Source organism: Adiantum capillus-veneris, chromosome 1 (assembly GCF_014529385.1).
Source record: "Adiantum capillus-veneris isolate H3 chromosome 1, ASM1452938v2, whole genome shotgun sequence".
NCBI classification, from domain to species: domain Eukaryota; kingdom Viridiplantae; phylum Streptophyta; class Polypodiopsida; order Polypodiales; family Pteridaceae; genus Adiantum; species Adiantum capillus-veneris.
Window position 1 is genome coordinate 180,994,708 of NC_140931.1, and position 12,882 is coordinate 181,007,589.

Consider the following 12,882-nt stretch of genomic DNA (forward strand, 5'->3'; position numbering starts at 1 on the left):
TCTAAAGATACTTTTCTTTTTTCAAAAATACTATTTCTACTCCTATTTTAAAAATACTATCCCTTTCCTAAAATTACTCTTTCTTTCTTAAGGCTTAAGTTTTTCATATCAACCTATTGTTTCCAAGTGAATAAAGGTCAAAATTAATAGTTCCAGAGTTCGATTTTTGATCCGATCGTTCTGTTGGAACGTTTTATGACTCAACAAAATTCAAACCTTAAACACTTTTGCAAGGTAAATGAAATAGTTATATTGAAAAATGTTGGGTACATTACAGTAGCTCTTTATCAATAGGTAAATGTAAAAAGCTCAGTGCCATATATTGTGGACCTTTTGTAATCACGGAGAGGATTTGTTAGCAGCAAGCTAACCCATGTTACATTTTTTGGGAGTTTAATTATAAAACACTTATTCTTTTGATAAATCGGAACATTGTAACTCTTAATTTTCAGGTGGATATTGTAATCAATGCGCCGGGGCTATAAGCTTTTAGATTGTATAACTTATCCTTAGTAAGAGCTCCCAGCTTATTAGTTTTTGACCAAAAAAACCTTGGCTAAGGTATAAAAGTCAGTTTTTGTAAATTATTTTAAGTTTTGGATAATAGAAACATAGTGTGAGCTAACGACGCTCACTTTTTTCTTCTCGCGCTTCCTATTTTCTTTCCAGTTGTCATATTGTAGTGTCATTTGTTGCGTTGCAACCGCATGTAAGAGCTCTAGCTTTGACGTAAACATATCATTTCACCCCATAAGTAAGAATTTAAGCTAGGAAATCACAAAGTAAGCATAGCTGGGGTATTGGAGCCTCATTGTTAAGCATTTAGATGCATTCGAGGTAAAAAATGATTAGATCAAAAACTCGCCGTTGTTAATAATCGTGATTTTTTCAGTTCATCAAAAGTGAGATTTGAGACCATAGCATGTGTGCTTAGGTCTTATATATGTTACCATATACATGTGGTAGTGATGTGTGTGAACACACTAGGACCGCTGGGGCATTTTTTCCCTCTTTAGGAGGTTTTTTCCCCCGTGCATTGTATATACGCCCATCACTCTAGGGCTATCTATCTTTCCATTACACACTAAGTAACATACTCTCTATTGTGTGCCTTGAGCTTCCTTCGTCTTCTCCAAGCTGTGTGTGTTTCTCTGCAACCCTAATTCCAACAATTGGTATCAGAGCAGGTCACGTCCTCCCGGGCTTAGTCGCCAGCTGCTCCAACACACGCCTGCTCACTTTCTCCGATTTCAGTGAGCTTTGGCAAGCGTTCGCAGGTCGACAAATATTTTGGGAAAGCTCGAAGAGCTTGGTCTGCTCAGAATTTTGATTTGGGCTCATTTCGGCCTCCGTTTCCACTACGGGCAGTACTGCACAGGCTATTTCGTCATTTTGTGCAGATTTTCTGTCAGTGCCGTTTTCTGCATAACAGGTGCCTTATAGTCTTCTACGGTTTGTGCTATATAGCACAAGTTGTTCCCGCTCCATTTCTCCTATTTTCGGGCAGTTTCCACATCAGGTGCAGCATTTACCATGGCTGACAACAACAACACAGATGTGTTCAAGATGTTTGCTGCTGAGGACAGGTTGGATGGGGACAACTACCCTATGTGGGCTTATATGATGCAACACGTTCTTGTGTCAAAAGGTGTCTGGAACATTGTGCAGGGCATTGATGTACGTCCTGGTTCTGAAGATGTAGGCGATATTGAGGATGTTGCAGGTCTTGCTGCAAGGATTGCAGCTGTTAGAGTTGTTTTGCCTACAACAGAACAAGCTCGTTGGGATGTTAAGGATGCGCAGGCTCATGCATTGATTGCGTTGTCTGTGAAGCGCACCATTATTCCTCACATCCGTTCAGCAAAATCTGCAAAACAGGCTTGGGATATTCTAGCAGGTCTTTATGCAAGCCGCAATGAGGCTAAAATTGCTTTGCTGCGTAAAGAGCTAGAGTCGAAGATTATGCATGAGGAAGATGATATGGACACTTTCCTTGCTAGTGTCAAGGATATCAATGAGCAACTCATTTCTGCAGGTGAAGTCATTTCTGACAGTTCCCTTGTGCAGACTGTTCTTGATGCCTTACCAGATTCCTACCAGACTTTTGCTAGTACTTGGAGACTGATGACCCAAGGAAATCCTGAAGTTGTCAAGTTTGATGCATTATGCACATTGCTGTTGCAAGAGTCACTTTCTAGAAAAAACAGGACTAGGCAGCGTGCAGTTGAACAGGCTTTTATTGCTTCTCAAAGAAAGGGTGGTAACAGTAATGCAGCCACTTCTTATGGTTCTGCTGCGAGTGGCAAAAATTCTGTTCCTAATGCTTCTGCTGGCAGCACTTCGTCTGGCAATTCTGGTGATAAGGGCAAAAAGAAGATGCGTTGCCATTATTGTAAAGCCAATGATCACTTGATCAAGTCGTGTCCTAAGTTGAAGGCCAAAGAGGCTAAGAAGAAAGAGGGTGGTTCCACTGCAAATGCTGGTTCCACTACAAATGCAGCCATTGTTGAGTCTTCTGTGAAAGGAGATTGTGATGCTGATGTTGATGCAGAATGGGCTTTTAGCGCAGAGTGCACTTACAATCCTGCTGTCCATGATGCATGCTTGTCAGTTGCTGCAGATTCACATGTGTGGTATTTCGACAGTGGTGCTACAAAGCACATTACCTCACATCGTGAATTGTTTACCTCTCTCGAGTCTGTCCCTCATGGGAATTCAGTCACTTGTGCCAACAACGCCTCTTATCCAGTTCAGGGAGTTGGAAAGATTGTGCTCACTGCTGCTAATGGCAGTTCCTTCACACTTGTTGATGCACTTTATGTACCTGGGATCAAGAAGAATCTATTGTCTGTATCCGCACTTGCTAGACTTGGACTTGTAGTCAAATTTGTGGATGACAGATGTACAGTTCATGATCTCAGTTTTGGTGATGAAATTGTTGCATCTGGGCTTTTGTGCCGTGGGCTGTATAAGCTCACTTTGTATGACAAGTGTGGACAAAATTTTGCAAATGCTGTTGCAGATTCAAGGGCTATTTCAGATGCAAAACTTTGGCATGCACGTTTTGGTCATCTGAATTTTGCCAGTTTGCTGCGTTTGCAGAAATCTGATATGGTTGCTTCTTTGCCGCCTCTTGAAGCACCTATCAAACATGTTTGTGAAGGCTGTATTCTGGGTAAAATGCAGCGTTCTAAGTTTCCAAAGGATGGTTCAGTTAGGGCCACATGCAGGTTGCAGCTTGTGCATAGTGACGTTTGTGGGCCCATGCAAACTCCGTCCTTGGGCAATTACCTGTACTTCGTGACTTTCATTGATGATTACTCCAGGCATGCGTGGGTATTTCCGCTTAAAGCGAAGTCCGAAGTTTTTATGTGCTTCAAACAATTTTTGGCTATGGCTGAAAATGTCTCAAAATGTACTATGGGCACCCTCCGTTCCGATCGAGGGGGGGAGTATATGTCTCATGAATTTAATGCATTTCTGGCTAGTCGTGGGATAAAACACCAATGTACAGTGCCTTATACACCTCAGCAAAATGGTGTTGCTGAGAGGAAAAACAGGTCACTAACGGAAATGGCACGATGTATGGTCAAAAGTCAAGCTTTGCCGCATTCTTTTTGGCTTGAGGCCATCATGTGTGCCACTTATGTACTTAACAGGTGCCCTACGAAAGCTTTGCAGTCTATTACTCCATATGAAGCATGGCATGATAGAAAACCTTCTATTGAGCACATGCGTGTTTTTGGCTGTTTGGCATATGCTTTGGTGCCACAAGTGCAGCGCAGAAAATTGGATGATAAGGCTGTCAAATGTATTTTTGTTGGTTATAGTGCTGAAAGCAAAGGTTACAGGTTGTATCATCCGCAAACAAAACGTATTTTGGTTTCACGGGATGTAGTGTTTGTGGAAGATTCTGTTCAACCCTTGCTGTCATGTACTAGAGACAGTAATGTAAGCTCACAGGACATTTATGACACTTTGTTGCCTCTTTTCAGTGGTGGAAATACGAATGTAAGTTCCAATGAGGCAAATGTACAGCCTATGGGGGTTTCTGAAAATGTTTTAGAACAGCCTATTACTGATGCAGATGTACATGATGTACTTGATGAGGAAAGGGCTGAAAATGAGCAGGCTAGAGGTATGCCAAAATGGCTGGTGCACACTTTGCGTGACAGTAAATTGGATGCACCTTTATCTAGTCGTACTCGTTCAGGCTCTCGCCATGCATCTTATGCATCAGATTGTTATGCTTTGGCTGTGTCTAGTTTACATGATGTTGAGGAGCCTCTGTCTTTTGATGAAGCACAGAATTCAGAAAATTGGATTGCTGCCATGAAATCAGAATATGATGCACTTATAGAGAATGACACATGGACTTTATGTGCTTTGCCTCCTGGCAAAAAGGCCATTGGTACGAAGTGGGTTTACAAGTTGAAACGCAAGCCGGATGGTGAGATCGATCGCCATAAGGCTCGACTTGTTGCAAAGGGTTATGCACAACAAAAAGGCATAGGTTATGAAGAGACTTTTGCTCCCACTTGTCGTATGACTACTGTGCGTTTTCTATGTGCATTGGCAGCTCATTTTGGTTGGGATGTACATCAATCAGACATTGTTACTGCTTTCTTGAATGGTGACATATTTGAGGAAGTTTATGTAACGCAGCCTCGCGGTTTTGTCATAAAAGGACAAGAGGACAAAGTGTGCAAATGTAAGAAGGCTTTGTATGGGTTGAAGCAATCTCCTCGTGCTTGGTATGAGAAAGCTGACACTCATTTGGTTAAACGAGGCTTTCGTAACAGTCCAACAGAAAGCACATTGTATGTAAAGCGTGAGGATGATGTATTTCTCATTGTGGTTCTTTATGTTGATGATTTGCTGATCACTGGACCAAATGAGAGACATATTGCTGAATTTAAGGCTGATTTGAATGCTACTTTCAAGATGAAAGATTTGGGGCTGTTGCATTATTACTTGGGTATACAGTTTAAGCAGTGTGATGGTGGTATTGCCTTGTGTCAGAAAAGTTACATAGAGACATTGCTATGTAAGTTTGGACTTGAGGATTGCAAACCTATTGCCACTCCCATGGAAACAGGTTTGAAGTTGAGTCTACATGATGCTGGCGATCCTGCTGATGTCACTCTTTACCAAACTATTGTTGGCTGCCTCATTTATGTATGCAACACGAGGCAGATATTCAGTTTGCAGTCTCACAGGTCAACAGATTTATGCATAGCCCAGGGTCTAACAATTGGCAGGCTGTCAAGAGGATTTTCCGCTACCTTAGTGGCACTTTACATCTTGGCTTGTTTTATCCCAAGGGGGGATCATTTCCGCCAGACTTACATGCTTTTTCGGACTCATATTGGGCTGGTTGTTTTGACACGCGAGTGTCCACAAGTGGTTTTTGTTTCATGCTTGGCAGTTCATGTATATCATGGTTGAGCAAGAAGCAACCTATTGTGGCCACTTCGAGTTGTGAGGCTGAGTACAGGGCAGTCTTCACAGCTACGGTTGAGTGTGTATGGCTCAGACGCCTTATGGCTGATTTGGGTGTTGGACAAGACACTACCAACACTATCTACACTGACAGTCAGAGCGCATTGGCAGTTGCGAGGAGCCTAGTTTTTCATGCTCGCACAAAGGACATTGAGGTGCATTACCACTATGTCAGGGAGAGGCTCTCAGCAGAAGAGATCAGCTTGGCTTATGTGCCAACACAGGACAACCTTGTAGATCTTTTCACAAAGGCATTGTCTCATGAGAAGCTTGAAGCTTTCCACAAAGCTTTGGACTTACTCCCCTTTGTGGACTGATCATGTCCTCAGGGCATGGCACTTCCCTTTACTCATGTGCCAGCTCTCGTTCACCGCATCACTCCAGGGGGACTTTTCACCATATACATGTGGTAGTGATGTGTGTGAACACACTAGGACCACCGGGGTATTTTTTCCCTCTTTAAGAGATTTTCTCCCCCGAGCATTGTGTATACGCCCATCACTCTAGGGCTATCTATCATTGCACACTAAGAAACACACTCTCTATTGTGTGCCTTGAGCTTCCTTCGTCTTCTCCAAGCTGTGTGTGTTTCTCTGCAACCCTAATTCCAACAATATACATGTCCTAGAAGTTTTGTAGCATTCGGATATCGTTTGATGTTGTAACGGTTATGATTTATTTGCGGATTAGCGATTAGCTTTTGATGACTTTGGTTATTTGAGTGAAGCTTGTGTTAGATGCGAGTTGTTTCTTGTTTTCCAAGAGATTGACATCCTCTTGTAACCTCTATGCACAAGTCGAGTCGGCTTCGTCCCATGGATTGATAATTATGTTCGTGGTTCTCGCTATGTCTGCAATAAGATATGAGTGAGGTTAGTAAATAATCACGATTATTTACATCTGCTTCAGAATTGAACATTTTTGCACAATTGAGTATACCACAAAGTCAATCATATCAGTAGATTCCGTATATTAAATTTGGTGAAATTTGGATCACAAAAGTGAGACTTAAAACAGATTCTTGAAAATTGAGTCTGCGACGGACACTAAACAATTGATAACTTGGACAAATCTTGTTCGAACTCAATGAAACTTGTCTAGAGAACTTGTCCAGAGACTACAACAAGGTGATTACCTGGCAAAACAAGCTTAAAATGTGTAAAAATTGAAAATAGTAAATAATCGTGATTATTTAATGCTGAGACCAATAGAGACAAGATTTTGGACTTTTGAGCTTGTACAATGTTAAAACAACATAATACAAGGCCACCGGTCAAATTTGGGTTCCATCGGGTCTAAATTAGTTAACTCGGTTTCTAGGTTTCAGATTAGTCCTTTAGCTCTTTGCAATGGTAAAATTTGGAAGTCTCATTTGTTGACTCACTTAGCTCAGATTGAAGTGATATACATAGATAATTCTCAATAGTTAGCAAAAATTATACAGTCTTTGTGAAAAATTGCTAACTTGGTTAAAACTGACATAGAAATCAGGTTACAGGCAAGGAATTAAAAGCTTGACAAGAGTTGAATTCAAGTCAAGTGAAAATGGATAACAATTCAATCCGTCGGTAAGTACTCTATCCAGGGCTTCACAAGTCTATATGAACCTTAGATCTGGTCGTATACTAGCAAATCAAAGCATATTGGGAGAGACCGCTAGTAGGGTATCCACCAAAGAGAGTGTGAATCGAGGCGATCACTTGGGCACTATTTTTGAAGAAGTCTCAGACACCTATTCCGACTCAACATTTGAAATGTCTTCCTATTCGACTCATTCAAAAACCGGAACGACTGTGCGATTAAGCACATACTCACCTTTTATAAGACTAATGCCCATGGAGCTCAGGTTTACCTGGATCCTAATGAAGAGTATGACATTCGCATTGATGACCATGACATAGACTTTGAAGAGGAAATAAGGGCAAACAAACAAGAGAAAATGTATATGGATAAAAACGGGACTCGGTATTTAATAGTGGAAAGCCCTAATGTGATAGACAAAAGATGAATACCATAATTCTGGATATGATAGCAAAAGAAGGTTCACCGACTTTAGAATTCGAGGGATACAATCAAGTTGATCTGAAACCTTTGAAACGGCTTAGCACGGATAATCTTAGGATCATAGTCTATTGTTGGGAGGATAGGAATGTCAAGGATCTTTTATGAACTTCTCATGCCAAATTAGAGCAGTTAACACCCGTGAAGATCATCTATATTTTCAAAATCAAAGACAAGAGTTCTACAAATCTACCAACTTACCTATTTAGAGATTGTTATAACAATAACTTTGTTATAACAAAGTTAATGTTATGATGAGTCCTGAGGAGGTAGAACATACCAAATACCAAGGGTACTCCATAAGAGATTGGATATTGGGCCAAGGACCAGAAACTATTTCAAGAGAGGAACTCCGCGAGAGATCTTTTGGGAGCAATGTTAAAAAACACGAACCTACCTCATCACGAAGAAAACCTAGTGACATTAAAGTCAGTCCAAGGCTACATGAGTCACTATTTTAGCAACTTGGTCTGAAGGAGTCGAGACATGAGTAACTGCCAGAAGAACTGAAGTTGAGCCAAATAGACGCGTCAAACGGTCAAAAAATACAGTGGATTTGGGACCACTTAGCTAGCTTCAAGCAAGTGCTAAGATCAAAACGCATATTTGATTTTCACACTCAATTTGAGAGATTTGGAATGACATTAGAAGGAAAAGCATTGACATGGTTCCAAAACGTTCCATCAAGGTCAATCATGGACTTAAAACATTAGCTCAGGGATTTGCAGCTGCATGTTCCAAAACTGGGATCAAACATAATAAGGTATGCCTAAAACTAGAAATACCCGTAGAAGAAAGATTAGTGTCATTGTTCCTAGAAGGATTGGTAAACAAGGAACTTCATGCTAGATTGTATAGCAAGAAACATATGACCCTAGAAAAGTGTGTATGAGATGCTATTGACTTGGGAGACAACTGTGATATTTTCAATGAAGAAGATGTCCCTAAGGATACTCAGAGTGAGAAAACAGTATCCACAAAACCAATGCAAGTGGGAACAACTGCTGCACCACCACTAACAGCAATAGAAGACATGCTCAAAAGGATGAACCAAATGATGAATAACATGGCAAAAGCACCTATAAGAGGACCAAGGCAAGGGATACCTCAACAGGGACAATCGATTAGGCCACAAAAATGAGTGCTATTACCGACCAAAGTACGATGGAAATGTTCAATATGTGCCTATGAGATCACAAGGACAACCCATGTACAGATATCAGTCTAATATGGCCCCAACACAAAGACCACCGATGGGTATAGAAAGACCACAAATAGTGTTGGGTCAACAATCTCCATATCTCCTGGACATAATGCAGTGCTTGTAAAGTACATGCATTCAGAAGGAGTCATAGATGAACAAGCACTAGTGTCTGTTACACCTTATGTTGAGCCTAGTCCATCTACAGTAATGGTAGAAGGAGAGTGGTATAATTCACATCCACCTTCAATGGAAGAACCTGTGATGACTGATGCTACACTAGAGCTAACATCGATGAACTATGTAGCTAATCAAGGTGTTAGACCTTCTATGGTAAGACCATGATTAAGCCAAGGACTGAAAATTGCCATAATTGTGGTGCAGATGATCATTGACAAAATGAATGTCCAGAACCTGACAAGAACATTAAGCTAGTTGAAGATTTTTGTACAGAATGCTGCAAAAAGAGTGGACACTTCCCTGAAGACTGTCCAAAAAATTCTTTGAACAAGGGAAAAACAGTGGTGAATGTAGTCCAAGTGATACCTAGTAGCTCTTGGATAGTGAACCTATTGTTCCAATCAAGGTGATCACTAGAGCCCAAGCTAAGAAAAAGGAACATAACTCCTCTGATGAATCAGAGAATACTTAAAAATCCTCTCAGAAGACCAAGAAAAGAAGAAGCCAAAGATATGAGATGAGAGAAAACAAAAACAAAGGGATGAAATCAAGGAAAAAGCCAAGAAACTATTCCAGGAAAAGTTGAAAAAAATAGGGAGTGAAATCAAGGAAACCACAATGAAATCTGGAGGATCAAATTTTGTAGACAAAAATTTTGAGCCAATCAATGAAGCCTTGAAAGCTTTCTAAGCAAATCTTAAAGCATGCCAAAACATGGAAAACAAATGAAAAAACTATCCTTCTCCAGATATGGAAGCAACTAAGTTTGAAACTTACCAAAATTTGGTAAGAACTACTCAGGAGATGTTGGAAAAACAAAAACCTAAGCTTGAGAGTATAGCAAAACCTGAGGAGCTTGTGGTAGAAACTAGTAAAGAGAAGTCGGAAGTCGTGGTAGAACCCCACCTTGAAACTAAAGAGCCAAAACTCATAGTGCCTGACAGTGAAGATGCTTTAGATGGATTTCCGTTCGTGGAGAAAGACTGGCCAAGACATTTATGAAAAAAAGTGAGAGAGAACGTAACTTTGAAGTCGGCTCCTATAGAGGAAGTTTGGTTAGACAATCTACCTCCTGATATAGACAATGATATACAATCCTTGTACGGGGATTGCGGCTCGAAAGCATCAGGAATGTCTGAACCAATGACTCTAAAAACACTACCCTCTTACTTATGAGACAACGAAGACGAATCCATAGTGTGTAAAACCACTCAGGTGAAAAGAGTGGAACAGACCCTAGAGGTAGACAACATGCATTCAAGACACACCTATTTGAAATGTGTGGAGCCTCAAAAAACGGGAGTTTAAAACAAGAAGAATGTATCTTAGAAAGAGATTGCACAAATGAAGCATATATACCTAAACCCTTTTCAGAGCATTTGTTTGAGCCATTTGAATGGACTCAAATATTGGCAACAATGGATGTATGTGTGGATACATCTATGCCTACTCAAATTTTCAATGAGGATGGTTATAACATAATTCCCATACAAATGATCTCAACCCTTCACATTGAAGATGAAGTTCAGGAACCCAAGGAAAAACTGAAAGCTCAACAAGTCTTTTCATACCTCTATTATGATGCTACTGACGAGTTTGAAGGACATTCAGCTACATCTTATGATTATGGGTCAGAAAAAGAACATGTGAGAGCCAAACTACTCATAAAAGGAGGAGAGGAAAAGTTTTTTGACTTTCCAAACCAAAAAAAAGAAGACAGAAATGGTATAGAAGAAAAAGAGACACAAAAAACTTGAAATCTAGACCTATACCATCACTTTCTAGCAGAACACAGTTTCTGATGCAGATAGATGCACATGATTGTGTCAAAGACAAAATCATGGATAGATATCCTTCAGACAACAAACAAGGGACATCAAAAACATCAACAAAAATGAGAAAGGAAACTCAATCAAAACCTAAACACCTCGATGATGATTCATCCATGACACGAGTTGAATGAAAGAAGAAATATCAAGAGTTGAAGAAAGCTCTAAAGGAGATGTATACCACTGAAATGGAAACAACCAAGGAAGAGAGTAAAGATGTAATGAGTGTTCCATCCCATTACAAGAAATATACTCTCCAAGACCGAAAGATCATAGTCGAACAGCCTGTAAGGGAACTAAGAAAGCAGGGTGAGTCATATGAAGGACCTGAAAATGCAAAGAAAATAGATCTAGCCGAACCAAGAGAAGAGCCTACACCTCTCTACATTGCGAATGACTTGACTGAAGAAGAAGAAGAGCTTTTGCTAAGCTTACTGAAAGAATTCTGAGATATCTTTGCTTGGTCTTATAAAGATCTCAAGGGTGTTGATCCAAAAATCTGTCAACATACCATACCTATGAGAGATGATGTGAAACCAAGTAGACAAAGACCATATACTTATAATGAAACATTTGCCAGAAAGATCAAAGAAGAAATAAAAAAGCGAAAGGAAGCTGTATTCATTTATGAAATTGAACACACAGATTGGGTGTCTCCGATTGTGGTGGTACCCAAGAAAAGTGGAAAATTAAGAGTGTGTGTCAATCTCAAAAAAGTGAATGCAACCATTATTAGAGACAACTACCCTCTTACAATCACCGAGAATGTTTAAGAACGAGTTGCAAGAAAAGAAGCTTACAGCTTCTTATACGGCTTGCTGGTGCATTAGTCAAGCCAAAAGGCATGACTAGATCTTCATAAAGGCCAAACGTTATATGAAACGCGGTCTTTAGGATATCTTCATTCACTATCCTTATTTGATGATAGCCACTTTTAAGGTCAATCCTATTGAAGTAGGTAGAGCCTTGTAGCTTATTAAACAGATCTTCTACCCGAGGTACGAGAAATCTATTTTTGATAGTGATATGGTTTAGTGCACGATAGTCCATACACATGCGGTATGTACCATCTTTCTTTTGCACTAAAAGGACTGGAGAGCAAAAGCGAGAGGAGCTAGGCCTCACCATTCCTTTTTCTACCAGGTAGAGGAGGAAGTTGAAGAAGAAGGAGAAGAGGGTGACCTCTTTCTTGCCCTTTTCTTCCTTGGTTTCCTCTCTTCCCTTTTGGAGTGATGAGGAGAAGGACTATGGGTTAACCGTTTACTCTTGGGAGGAGTTGGCGATCATTTAGTCCTCCTTCTTCGTGGAGCCACATCTTTGGAGGAATTTAAGGATTCATTGCTTTCTTGATCTTTGGATTCCTCCTCTCGTATGGGAGAGAGTCTTCCTTTGGGGGTCTCTTCAAGAGGGCTTGTAAGATCTCTCTCTTGTTGGAGAGGAAAGGAAATCCCATAAGCACAAAGTTGTTGAGTAACTTTGGCTTGCAAAGTGGGGTTGCCCATAGCTTGTTGCAACCTAGTGACAAGATAATTAACAAACATGGGGGCAACATCATTGGCACCTTCATGTGCAAAATCAAAGTTATCAATGCTCATTCTCCTCTCTTGGTTATTGTCATCCATGCTAATTAAACTTATGTGTTTACTTAGTGTATGCTTTGGCAATTCAAAACCTTAGTTGCTACTCCTCTTAGCCTTTAAAAATAGGCACTTAAGTATCTACACCCACGGCTCGAATTGGTTAGTTATAGAGAATAGTGGAGTGAGCCTAACATAGCGAATTTGTCGAGGGATAGCTCCTTTCAGACTTCTTATGGCTCAATAATGGTAAAGCCGTAGGCAAGTCTAAAAAGACTCCACTATTAAGACCAAAGCTCCTGAGGTCTGCACCATATCCCACATAGTGCGCTCAACAAAACCGATAATAGATCCCAGACCCACTTACCCTAATATAATTAACAAAAACAACCATTTATAGGCTACTTAAGGACCTCTCTTCTTAAGCAAGAAAAGTGAAACCAAATGCTCTGATGCCAATGTAATGGAAATTTCCTATGAACTTTGAGAGTAGCGGAATTAGGAAATTAAGTGAAGCACTTTTGAGAGATTC